This window comes from Ascaphus truei, unplaced genomic scaffold, assembly GCF_040206685.1.
Source record: "Ascaphus truei isolate aAscTru1 unplaced genomic scaffold, aAscTru1.hap1 HAP1_SCAFFOLD_1332, whole genome shotgun sequence".
Classification (NCBI taxonomy): Eukaryota; Metazoa; Chordata; class Amphibia; order Anura; family Ascaphidae; genus Ascaphus; species Ascaphus truei.
In genome coordinates this window covers 56,529-67,500 of record NW_027454210.1, presented here as the reverse complement: position 1 = coordinate 67,500, position 10,972 = coordinate 56,529, and positions in this window count along the sequence as shown.

Here is a 10,972-nt window from a genome sequence, read left to right as displayed (position 1 = left end):
CGTCTCGTCTTCCCACTGACACACTGCGTCCCAGCGTCTCGTCTTTCCACTGACACACTGCGTCCCCGCGTCTCGTCTTCCCGCTGACACACTGCGTACCCGCGTCTCGTCTTCCCGCTGACACACTGCGTCCCCGCGTCTCGTCTTCCCGCTGACACACTGCGTCCCCGCGTCTCATCTTCCCACTGACACACTGTGTCCCGCGTCTCGTCTTTCCACTGACACACTGCGTCCCCGCGTCTCGTCTTCCCGCTGACACACTGTGTCCCGCGTCTCGTCTTTCCACTGACACACTGCGTACCAGCGTCTCGTCTTCCCACTGACACACTGCGTCCCAGCGTCTCGTCTTTCCACTGACACACTGCGTCCCCGCGTCTCGTCTTCCCGCTGACACACTGCGTACCCGCGTCTCGTCTTCCCGCTGACACACTGCGTCCCCGCGTCTCGTCTTCCCGCTGACACACTGCGTCCCCGCGTCTCATCTTCCCACTGACACACTGTGTCCCGCGTCTCGTCTTTCCACTGACACACTGCGTCCCCGCGTCTCGTCTTCCCGCTGACATACTGTGTCCCGCGTCTCGTCTTTCCACTGACACACTGCGTACCAGCGTCTCGTCTTCCCGCTGACACACTGTGTCCCGCGTCTCGTCTTTCCACTGACACACTGCGTCCCAGCGTCTCGTCTTTCCACTGACACACTGCGTCCCCGCGTCTCGTCTTCCCCACTGACACACTGCGTCCCCGCGTCTCGTCTTTCCACTGACACTGCGTCCCCGCGTCTCGTCTTTCCGCTGACATACTGTGTCCCCGCGTCTTGTCTTTCCGCTGACACACTGCGTCCCCGCGTCTCGTCTTCCCACTGACACACTGCGTCCCCCCAGCGTCTCGTCTTCCCCACTGACACACTGCGTCCCCGCGTCTCGTCTTCCCGCTGACACACTGCGCCCCCACGTCTCGTCTTCCCACTGACACACTGCGTCCCCGCGTCTCGTCTTCCCACTGACACACTGCGTCCCAGCGTCTCGTCTTTCCACTGACACACTGCGTCCCCGCGTCTCGTCTTCCCGCTGACACACTGCGTACCCGCGTCTCGTCTTCCCGCTGACACACTGCGTCCCCGCGTCTCGTCTTCCCGCTGACACACTGCGTCCCCGCGTCTCATCTTCCCACTGACACACTGTGTCCCGCGTCTCGTCTTTCCACTGACACACTGCGTCCCCGCGTCTCGTCTTCCCGCTGACACACTGTGTCCCGCGTCTCGTCTTTCCACTGACACACTGCGTCCCCGCGTCTCGTCTTCCCGCTGACACACTGCGTCCCCGCGTCTCGTCTTCCCGCTGACACACTGTGTCCCCGCGTCTCGTCTTCCCGCTGACACACTGCGTCCCCGCGTCTCGTCTTTCCACTGACACACTGTGTCCCCACGTCTCGTCTTCCCGCTGACACACTGTGTCCCAGCGTCTCGTCTTTCCACTGACACACTGTGTCCCCGCGTCTCGTCTTCCCACTGACACTGCGTCCCCGCGTCTCGTCTTTCCACTGACATACTGCGTCCCCCCCGCGTCTCGTCTTCCCGCTGACATACTGTGTCCCCCCCGCGTCTCGTCTTTTCAGGTTCTTTTATTTTCACTCCTTATTTCATTTTGTCACCTTCCTCTTTTCTCTCTCCCCCTTCTTTCTCCTCTTTTGTTTCCCTGTCTCCATCTCCCACCTTCCTCTTTTCTCTCTCCCCCCCGTCTTTCCTCCCTTTTCTCTCCCTCCTTCCACTTTACTCTCTCCCTCCTTCCACTTTACTCTCTCCCTCCTTACACTTTACTCTCTCCCTCCTCTTTACTCTCTCCTTCCTCTTTACTCTCGCCCTCCTTCCACTTTACTCTCTCCCTCCTTCCTCTTTACTCTCGCCCTCCTTCCACTTTACTCTCTCCCTCCTCTTTACTCTCTCCTTCCTCTTTACTCTCGCCCTCCTTCCACTTTACTCTCTCCCTCCTCTTTACTCTCTCCCTCCTTCCACTTTACTCTCTCCCTCCTCTTTACTCTCTCCCTCCTCTTTACTCTCTCCCTCCTCTTTACTCTCTCCCTCCTCCCTCTTTTTTTCTTTCTCCTCTTTTGTTTCCCTGCCTCCATCGCCCGCCCTCCTATTTCTCTCCGTCCATCCGGTTGAAGGCTCTGACCAAGGTGGGGCATGGACGTTCCTGGTGATCCCCCCCCCCCCCATGGATGTTCCTGGTGATCCCCCCCCCATGGACGTTCCTGGTGATCCCCCCCCCCATGGACGTTCCTGGTGATCCCCCCCCATGGACGTTCCTGGTGATCCCCCCCCCCCCCATGGACGTTCCTGGTGATCCCCCCCCCCCCATGGATGTTCCTGGTGATCCCCCCCCCATGGACGTTCCTGGTGATCCCCCCATGGACGTTCCTGGTGATCCCCCCATGGACGTTCCTGGTGATCCCCCCATGGACGTTCCTGGTGATCCCCCCATGGACGTTCCTGGTGATCCCCCCATGGACGTTCCTGGTGATCCCCCCATGGACGTTCCTGGTGATCCCCCATGGACGTTCCTGGTGATCCCCCCATGAACGTTCCCGGTGATCCCCCCCATGGACGTTCCCGGTGATCCCCCCCATGGACGTTCCCGGTGATCCCCCCCATGGACGTTCCCGGTGACCCCCCCCATGGACGTTCCCGGTGACCCCCCCATGGACGTTCCCGGTGACCCCCCCATGGACGTTCCCGGTGATCCCCCCCATGGACGTTCCCGGTGATCCCCCCCATGGACGTTCCCGGTGATCCCCCCCATGGACGTTCCCGGTGATCCCCCCATGGACGTTCCCGGTGATCCCCCCCATGGACGTTCCCGGTAACCCCCCCATGGACGTTCCCGGTGACCCCCACCCCCATGGACGTTCCTGGTGACCCCCCCCATGGACGTTCCTGGTGACCCCCCATGGACGTTCCTGGTGATCCCCCCCCCCATCGTTCCTCGTGATCCCCCCATGGACGTTCCTCGTGATCCCCCATGGACGTTCCTGGTGACCCCCCATGGACGTTCCTGGCGATCCCCCCATGGACGTTCCTGGCGATCCCCCCATGGACGTTCCTGGCGATCCCCCCATGGACGTTCCTGGCGACCCCCCCCATGGACGTTCCTGGCGACCCCCCCCCATGGACGTTCCTGGCGACCCCCCCCATGGACGTTCCTGGTGATCCCCCCATGGACGTTCCTGGTGATTCCCCCCCCCATGGACGTTCCTGGTGATCCCCCCATGGATGTTCCTGGTGACCCCCAATGCACGTTCCTGGTGATCCCCCCATGGACGTTCCTGGTGACCCCCCCATGGACGTTCCTGGTGATCCCCCCATGGACGTTCCTGGTGACCCCCCATGGACGTTCCTGGTGACCCCCCATGGACGTTCCCGGTGACCCCCCCCATGGACGTTCCCGGTGATCCCCCCCCATGGACGTTCCCGGTGATTCCCCCCATGGACGTTCCTGGTGACCCCCCCCCATGGACGTTCCTGGTGACCCCCCCATGGACGTTCCTCGTGATCCCCCCATGGACGTTCCTCGTGATCCCCCATGGACGTTCCTCGTGATCCCCCATGGATGTTCCTGGTGACCCCCCATGGACGTTCCTGGCGATCCCCCCATGGACGTTCCTGGCGATCCCCCCATGGACGTTCCTGGCGACCCCCCCCATGGACGTTCCTGGCGACCCCCCCCCATGGACGTTCCTGGCGATCCCCCCATGGACGTTCCTGGTGATTCCCCCCCCCATGGACGTTCCTGGTGATCCCCCCATGGATGTTCCTGGTGACCCCCAATGGACGTTCCTGGTGATCCCCCCATGGACGTTCCTGGTGATCCCCCCATGGACGTTCCTGGTGACCCCCCCATGGACGTTCCTGGTGATCCCCCCATGGACGTTCCTGGTGACCCCCCATGGACGTTCCTGGTGACCCCCCATGGACGTTCCTGGTGACCCCCCCATGGACGTTCCTGGTGATCCCCCCATGGACGTTCCTGGTGATCCCCCCCATGGATGTTCCTGGTGATCCCCCCATGGATGTTCCTGGTGCCCCCCCATGGACGTTCCTGGTGACCCCCCCATGGACGTTCCTGGTGATCCCCCCATGGATGTTCCTGGTGCCCCCCCATGGATGTTCCTGGTGACCCCCCCATGGACGTTCCTGGTGATCCCCCCATGGACGTTCCTGGTGACCCCCCATGGACGTTCCGGGTGATCCCCCCATGGACGTTCCTGGTGATCCCCCCATGGACGTTCCTGGTGATCCCCCCCATGGACGTTCCTGGTGATCCCCCCCATGGACGTTCCTGGTGATCCCCCCATGGACGTTCCTGGTGATCCCCCCATGGACGTTCCTGGTGATCCCCCCATGGACGTTCCTGGTGATCCCCCCATGGACGTTCCTGGTGACCCCCCCATTACGTTCCTGGTGATCCGCCCCATGGATGTTCCTGGTGATCCCCCCATGGATGTTCCTGGTGATCCCCACATAGATGTTCCTGCTGATCCCCCCATGGACGTTCCTGGTGACCCCCCATGGACGTTCCTGGTAACCCCCCCATGGACGTTCCTGGTGATCCCCCCATGGACGTTCCTGGTGATCCCCCCCATGGATGTTCCTGGTGATCCCCCCATGGATGTTCCTGGTGACCCCCCCATGGATGTTCCTGGTGACCCCCCCATGAACGTTCCTGGTGATCCCCCCCCCCCATGGACGTTCCTGGTGATCCCCCCCCCCCATGGACGTTCCTGGTGATCCCCCCATGGATGTTCCTGGTGACCCCCCATGGATGTTCCTGGTGAACCCCCATGGACGTTCCTGGTGATCCCCCCCATGGACGTTCCTGGTGATCCCCCCATGGACGTTCCTGGTGACCCCCCCATGGACGTTCCTCGTGATCCCCCCATGGACGTTCCTCGTGATCCCCCCCATGGACGTTCCTCGTGATCCCCCCCATGGACGTTCCTCGTGATCCCCCCCATGGACGTTCCTGGTGATCCCCCCCATGGATGTTCCTGGTGATCCCCCCATGGATGTTCCTGGTGACCCCCCCATGGACGTTCCTGGTGATCCCCCCATGGATGTTCCTGGTGCCCCCCCATGGATGTTCCTGGTGACCCCCCCATGGACGTTCCTGGTGATCCCCCCATGGACGTTCCTGGTGACCCCCTCATGAACGTTCCTGGTGACCCCCCCATGGACGTTCCTGGTGATTCCCCCCCCCCCATGGACGTTCCTGGTGATCCCCCCATGGACGTTCCTGGTGACCCCCCCATGGACGTTCCTGGTGACCCCCCATGGACGTTCCTGGTGATCCCCCCATGGACGTTCCTGGTGATCCCCCCATGGACGTTCCTGGTGATCCCCCCATGGACGTTCCTGGTGATCCCCCCCATGGATGTTCCTGGTGATCCCCCCATGGACGTTCCTGGTGATCCCCCCATGGACGTTCCTGGTGATCCCCCCATGGACGTTCCTGGTGATCCCCCCATGGACGTTCCTGGTGATCCCCCCATGGACGTTCCTGGTGACCCCCCCATTACGTTCCTGGTGATCCGCCCCATGGATGTTCCTGGTGATCCCCCCATGGATGTTCCTGGTGATCCCCACATAGATGTTCCTGCTGATCCCCCCATGGACGTTCCTGGTGACCCCCCATGGACGTTCCTGGTAACCCCCCCATGGACGTTCCTGGTGATCCCCCCATGGACGTTCCTGGTGATCCCCCCCCATGGATGTTCCTGGTGACCCCCCCATGGATGTTCCTGGTGATCCCCCCATGGATGTTCCTGGTGACCCCCCCATGGATGTTCCTGGTGACCCCCCCATGAACGTTCCTGGTGATCCCCCCCCCCCATGGACGTTCCTGGTGATCCCCCCCCCCCCCATGGACGTTCCTGGTGATCCCCCCATGGACGTTCCTGGTGACCCCCCATGGATGTTCCTGGTGAACCCCCATGGATGTTCCTGGTGATCCCCCCCATGGACGTTCCTGGTGATCCCCCCATGGACGTTCCTGGTGACCCCCCCATGGACGTTCCTCGTGATCCCCCCATGGACGTTCCTCGTGATCCCCCCCATGGACGTTCCTCGTGATCCCCCCCATGGACGTTCCTCGTGATCCCCCCCATGGACGTTCCTCGTGATCCCCCCATGCCTTTCCTCTGGGCCCAGAAGTCTCACGTCTCAAACTTTGAGTTTTCCGGACGGGTGGAGCAGGTATGGAGATAATGGCCCTTTAGATCACAATAAAGGCAAAGACCAGCAGAGGGTCTCCGGCGCTTCTGTTCAGACAACCTTGTGCCTCCTACGTGCATGGGTTCTGGCCTGGGAGGCCCAGTCTGACGAGGCTACAGGCGTGGTAATGGGTGAGTGTTGGAGACTTGCCGAGTGCCGACTTTCTAAACTTGTAGTTCCCGAATCCCAAGGGCCACGCGGATGTAAAAAGGGCGACTCATTCGTTGCGATCCTTAGGAGTCTCCCGGCTTACCGACTTGTCCTTGAGCCTTGCCAGAAGGCAGCCAGCCAAGACTCATTGTTCCAACCCGTCTGGACCCTTTACCGTATCCTTAGGAGCACGAGAGAAGTGGAAGAGGTGGGCCTTGGGGTGCCAAACAACCTTTTTCAGAGGCCTGAAGAGAGACCAGAGAGTCGTCCACCAAGGGGGAGTTCTCCCAGGTAGGGGAGGCCCATGCCAAGGCCTCGTCTGCCGAGAGGGGTAGAATGCGCGGCCATTCTGGAGCGATGGGTGGTAAACGTCGATGGCGGAAGCTCAAGTGTATGGCGCGCGGGACAGGAAGCACCGGCATGCAGCCGGATCCTGTCCATAGCGCCGTGGAGCTGGGATGAGTGGTTCACGGAGGGGGCCAGAAGCAGAGGTGTAGGGACAAGAGGTGGAGCCCCGAGAGGTGGTGCGTGAATGGCCTGCAATGAGGTGGCATCATAGTCTGACCCCCGGCCATGGGACTGAGAGGATAATGTGGGTCACAGGCCAGGGGCGGGCTGAGTAAAGCGCTCCCCCCCCCCCCATTCTCACTTTACCCTCCCCCTTTCTGTCCTCCCCTTTCTGTATTCTGCCTCCCCCCTCATCCTCTCACCACACTCACTCCCCCCTTTCTATATTCCTCCCCCCTTCACCCTCATCTCCCCCCGACCCTCTCATCTCCACTCATTTCCCCATCACCCTCTCATCTCCCCCCATCCTCTCCACGCTCAACCTTACTCCCCCCTTTCTGTATTCCTCCCCCCCGACCCTCTCATCTCTCCCCACCGACCCTCTCATCTCCTACCATCCTCACCCTCTCATTTCCCCATCCTCTGCCCTCAAACTTACTCCCCCCTTCTGTATTCCTCCCCCCTTCACCCTCTCATCTCTCCCCCTGACCCTCTCACCTCCCCCATTCTCTCACCCTCTCATTTCCCCATCACCCTCTCATCTCCCCCCATCCTCTCACCCTCTCACCCTCTCATCTCCCCCATCCTCTCTCCGCCCTCAACCTTACTTGCCCCCCTTCCCCCTCTCGTCTCTCCCCCCTCTTCTCTCTCCCCTTTTGTATTCCTCCTCCCCATTTTACCCTCTTACTCCCAACCCTCCCTCACCATCTTATTCCCTTCTCTCTCTCTCCCCCCTCATCCTCTTATCCCCCATCACCCCCTTCTTTTCCGGCCCAATCTCATGGGAAAAGTCTTCTGGTTTCCATGGAAACACGTCATTTAATTAATTTATACAAGACCACCCCCCACCCCCCATATTAACCCAACTGTCAGGGACGTATGTAGGAATTGAGACCTATCTATATATAACACATGGGATTTCAACTACCTGTATATAACACTGAGGGACCCCTTCTATCTGTATATAACACCCATGGGACCTATTCCATTTACATATAACACACTTGCCTCTTCTACTGTATCTGTACATAACACACACCTGACCCCTTATATCTGTATATAACAACGAGGGGACCCCTTCTCTTTGTATATAACACACCTGACCCCTTCTGTATATAACAATGAGGGGATCTCTTCTATCTGTATATAACACACATGGGACCACTTGTATATGTATATAACACACACGGGGACACTTGTATCTGTGCATAACACATATGGGACCACTTCTATCTATCTGTATATAACAGCACTCCAGAGAATCCCCATAATTATCCTCTAAAGTTCCTCATCACTGGTCCTCTAATTGCATTTTAATTAGACATGTTAATTATTCTAATTAGTGGTGAATAGCAGGAAGTAACACACAGTGTTACCATGTATATACAATATGTGTGTTATAATGTGTGTGTTACAATGTATAATATATATATATATATATATATATACACACTGTAACAAACATTATAACACGTATACATTGCAACACATACAAATATACATTTAACACACATATACCTTGTACCACATACATTATAACACACATATATAAATTGAAAAACAGTATGTAACACACTTTATAAAACACACACACACACACTTTATAAAACACACACACACTTTATAAAACACACACACTTTATAAAACACACACACACACACACACACACACACAAAATATGTTACAGTGTGCGATGTTGCTCTGGACTTCTTTGTTTCTTGGTTTATACAGTTAGCCACGCCCAGTAGCACTCCTTCTGACATTTATACACATAAATATATATATATTGTGGTAATTTGCGGTGTTTCTGATAGTTGCTGGGTATCTGTGTGTTTGGTAACTTTGTCCAGCTGGTCTCAGCTGTTTTGGACGCTAGTGGATCCTCCCACCCAGGGTTTAAAGCTCGCCCCTCCCCACATGCCATTTCCCAGAATCCCTTGCTGCAGTGTAGCGCTGCATGCTGGGTGATAATGGTGAACGGTGGGGTTGCAGACCTCGCACACGTACCCACGTTTTAAGTTATGGTGGGTAAAAAAGGCAACAAGAAACCTCCACCGTTAGCATTTAGAAATAAAAAAATCACTTGTGCGCACATTCACACGTCTTAGGCCCGGGCCATAGAGGGGTGAGGAGTTCCGAGCCGCGCTGCCGCTGAGGCTCGCCTGCTGAAATCTGTGCGATTTCATGCACATGCAGGCGAGCCAGCGGGCGCGATCGGAGGCGGGGGGAGACTGAGGGAGGCGGGGCAGTGACGTCGCTGGGCCAATCGCCCGCGACGTCACGGCGCCGTGACGTTGACGCTGCTCCGCGCTGATTGGATGTTTTCAGCCGACAGCGCTCTGAAAAACAGCTCGGCTGTCGGCTGAAAAATCCAACTCCTGCGCACGCTCGCGCGAGCCCCCTCTCAAGGCATCCTCATTGAGGATGCAGGGGCTCAGCGCAGAGCGTCCACACGCCTCAGCGCGGCCTGTCCTCCTATGGACTCAGCCTTAGGCTGAGTCCATGCTCCCTGCTTGCTCGCTGAGGCGCGCTGAGGCTCAGGGAAAGCGGGTGCTTTCCCTGGCCTTGCAGTTGCTTACCACACGCGCTGTCAGCGGGCGTCACGGAGCTGGTTTGCCCTCATTGGGCGAACCGCTCACGTGACCGGCCTGTCGCGCCGGCAAGCGGGGAAATATTAAATTCCCCTAAGGCCGAGTCCATAGAAGGACAGGCCGTGCTGAGGCGTGCGGACGCTCCGCGCTGAGCCCCTGCATCCTCAATGAGGATGCCTTGAGAGGGGGCTCACGCGAGCGTCCGCAGGCGTGCTGAGGCGCTGGAGGTTTCAGCCGAGCGCCAAGCTGTTTTTCAGTGCGCTGTCGGCTGAAAACCTCCAATCACAGCACAGCAGTGTCAACGTCGGCGCCGTGACATTGACGTCAGTGCGTCGCGGGCGATTGGCCCAGCGACGTCACTGCCCCGCCTCCCACCACCTCCCCCCGGCTCCCTTCGCGCCCGCTGCTTCGCCTGCAAGTCCGTGCAATCGCGCTGACTGAAGCAGGCGAGCCTCAGCGTTAGCGCGCCTCCGCTCTCCCCACCCCTCTATGGCCCGGGCCTTAGACCTGCTCTTCCGCAAGCGCGCGGAAGCGCAGGTGAGCCCCTACTAAAGCCGCTCTAATTGCGGCTGCAGGGGCTAAGTGCTGACGCGCGCTCCCGCCAACAAGCAGGAAACATGGCCGAGGCCTTAGACAGGTCTCTGCAGCCCTGCCCTTCCCCATTATCCCCCAGCATACAGCGCTTCCACTGCTGCAAGGGATTCTGGGAAATGACATGCAGCCCTGCCTTTCACCATTATCCCCCAGCATACAGCGCTCCCACTGCAGCAAGGGATTCTGGGAAATGACATGCAGCCCTGCCTTTCACCATTATCCCCCAGCCTACAGTGCTCCCACTGCAGCAAGGGATTCTGGGAAATGACATGCAACCCTGCCTTTCACCATTATCCCCCAGCATACAGTGCTCCCACTGCAGCAAGGGATTCTGGGAAATGACATGGAACCCCGCCTTTCACCATTATCCCCCAGCATACAGCGCTTCCACTGCAGCAAGGGATTCTGGGAAATTACATGCAACCCTGCCTTTCACCATTATCCCCCAGCATACAGTGCTCCCACTGCAGCAAGGGATTCTGGGAAATGACATGCAGCCCTGCCTTTCACCATAATATATATATACACACACATATACACACATATACACACACACGAGATTATATATGAGTGCACTGAGCCACACACCGTGTGTGTGTGTTTATGTGTGCGTGTACATATACACGCACACACGCACCCCTCCCCTGTCAGAACGTCTAGCGTCATCATAAAGAGGAAGTGTGCTCATCACTGCCACCTACTGACCTAATATGTATAAGGTGGAGGATTTTTGTCGCCTTTTTCAGCCACCATAACTTATATAAAGTATATGTGTGTATATAATGTATATAAAATATATATACACACATGTATATGTGCAAGTATACATGTGTATGTATTTGTATATAGGTGTATTTGTGTGTA